Source organism: Haemaphysalis longicornis, unplaced genomic scaffold (genome assembly GCF_048455015.1).
Source record: "Haemaphysalis longicornis isolate Haplotype H1 unplaced genomic scaffold, Haemaphysalis longicornis Haplotype H1 scaffold_6, whole genome shotgun sequence".
Classification (NCBI taxonomy): Eukaryota; Metazoa; Arthropoda; class Arachnida; order Ixodida; family Ixodidae; genus Haemaphysalis; species Haemaphysalis longicornis.
The window spans coordinates 122,973,323-122,976,092 of NW_027526407.1; the positions used below are offsets into that span (position 1 = coordinate 122,973,323).

The 2,770-nt window shown below is 51.2% G+C and overlaps 1 non-coding gene across 1 annotated transcript; it reads left to right on the forward strand.

The window, feature by feature from the left end:
• Positions 1–367: 367 nt before the first annotated feature.
• On the forward strand, positions 368–439 carry Trnak-uuu (transfer RNA lysine (anticodon UUU)). Its single transcript has one exon. It is a non-coding gene; the product is annotated as a tRNA-Lys (tRNA).
• Positions 440–2,770: the final 2,331 nt, after the last annotated feature.

Sequence of the window (2,770 nt, forward strand, 5' to 3'; positions counted from 1 at the left end):
TTTACCTAATTAACCATAGTGATAAAGAAAAGAGCCTAACCACACCCCTATGCCTCCTTTGGCGTTGTAGACTGCTCACATATCTTTCTGTATTTCCTCAACGAGCCCCTCATTTACTTACTATATTAATATGCGAAAGCCTAGCGAGGGTCTCGGGTCTGGCAGCCTTGATGCCTAGGTAGCATAAGAGGGCTTCTCGCCAGTAACCCGCTCATGACAGGCTGTAGACGTTGGAGTCACGCCCCGGGGGTTAAAAAGAAGGTCCCCTTCTCCCCGTGTAGTCAGAGTGGCGCTGGCTACCATCCTCAAGCGTCAGATACACTTCTAGTAAATATAAATAACCGAGAAAGTTAAGGAGAACGCAGTCGCCCAGATAGCCGAATTGGTAAGGAATTGGACATTTAATCGAAAGGCGTGGGTTCGATCCCCACTCTGGGCGCGTGTTTTTCTTTCTTTCTTTCTTCTGTATAATTAAAAAAATGTTTACCTAATTAACCCTAGCGATAACGAAAAGAGCCTAACCACACCCCTATGCCTCCTTTGGCGTTGTAGACTGCTGACCTATCTTTCTGTATTTCCTCAACGAGCCCCTAATTTCCTTACTATATATATATATAAATATATATATATATATATATATATATATATATATATATATATATATATATATATATATATATATATATATATATATTGTTACGAGGCAGATGCGGACTATTTACACGCTGTGCATAAAAAGCTATCTATTCTCAAAGAATGAGGGGTATAGTCCGAAGCCGAGGATACCGGCGTAGCTCGAGCCAGTCTTTCTCTGGGCGACCTCTTTGTCTTCGCTTCGGCTTGCCTTGCGCGACCCACTGATGCGGCACGTACCCATAGATGAAATGTACGATGGATTGACCACCAGGTGGTCCAGTGCATTTCCTTGTGAAGTATCAGGAGGGGCGTGACATGACCCTCTTGACCGTCGGTGTTTATTGCAATGACGCCGTCTCGGTGCTTATTGAAAACGAGGCCCAGGGAACAGGTGGGGCCGATGAGTAATACGGCTTGATGCGGCCTACGTGGACGAGTTGAGCTGCTGGGTCCCGTGACGGTGAGTAAGCAGCGGCGGGAACAATTAAGAGCGTCACGGGTGTGACCATATGGTTGATCCGATAGGGGCCTTTGAATCGAGCAGCCGTTTCTCGGAGAGCCCAATGCGGCGGCAAGGGGTGCTGACAAGAACCAACGATCCGGGAGTAAAGTGGGCGTTGTGGTGTTGCTCTTCATAGCGGTGTTTCGAGTGGACTGGGAAGCCGAGAGCTTGGCACGGGCAACCTGGCGGGCCGCATCAGCGTGAGCGACAGCATAGCGAGCATATTCGGTAGCCAGAGGTGTCGCATCAGGAAGTAGGGCATCTAAGGGAAGACTGGGTTCACGGCCGTAGAGAAGAAAGAACGGTGAATAACCGGCGGTGTCATGGCGGGATGAGTTATATGCGAATGTAACATACGGCAAAGTGACGTCCCAGTCCAGATGGTCCATCAAAACGTACATCGCGAGCATGTCTTTGATGGTCTTGTTAAGTCTTTCCGTCAAGCCATTAGTCTGGGGATGGTCGGTCGTGGTCAGCTTCGTGTGACAAGAGAAGGGGAGGTCGTCAACAACCCAAGCCAGAAATTACCGGCCACGGTCGGTAAGGAGATGACGGGGAGCACCGTGTTGTAGGGTGACGTTGTGAAGCAAGAAATCAGCAACGTCGGTGGCACAACTGGTGGGGAGAGCACGCGTAATAGCGTAGCGTAGCGGATTGAGCAATCGGTCGCAACAGCGATCCAGCAATTTCCCGAACGAGAGAGAACCAACCCGAACCAACCCGAAAGAAGGGTTCGGAAGGAATCTCTATCGGTTGGAGCAGTCCGGCTGGGCCCAAGGAAGACGTTTTCCGGAGGTGGCACAGGTCACATGCCGTTACGTAGCGGCGGACTAATCGGTAAAGTCCCGGCCAAAAAAATTGCTTATGTACACGGTCGTAAGATCGTGCGACGCCAAGGTGACCAGCCGTGGGCTCGTCGTGCAGCTGATGGAGAATGTCAGATCGGAGGTGTTCAGGAACAACGAGAAGCTCATCACGGCCGTCTGCGCGATACTTCCGGCGGAACAGCACGTCGTCGCGGAGCAAAAAGGCGTTCAATGGTGGGTCTGACGGCATGGGGGTGAGACGTGCCATTATGGACTGCAATGATTGGTCGCGGCGCTGGTGGTCAGCGATGTTGAGAAAGTCAGTTAGTGCAAGGACACAAGAAACAAGGTCATTGCCAGCTGGTAGCAGGTTGGTCGACCGGTTGACGCGACAGGCAGTCGGCGTCGCTGTGGAGCCTGCCAGACTTGTGGGCCACGGAGTAGTTAAACTCCTGAAGGCGTAAAGCCCAGCGACCAAGAGTACCCGTGGGATCTTTCAAGGAAGCAAGCCAGCATAGGGCATGGTGGTCGGTTACCGCAGAAAACAGCCTTCCGTATAAATATGGGCCGAATTTGTTCACGGCCCGTACAAGTGCCATGCACTCGCGTTCGGTGATCGAGTAGTTTCTCTCAGAACGTGACACAAGGCAACTGGCATACGCTATCACTCGTTCGAGGCCGGCCTGTTTCTGAACCAGTACAGAACCTATGCCATGGCCACTGGCATGCGTGTGAACTTCGGTCGGAGCGGAAGGGTCAAACGGCGCCAGAATTGGTGGATTAGTAAGATGATTGACGAGAGTTGAAAAAGCAGAAGCTTGCTCAG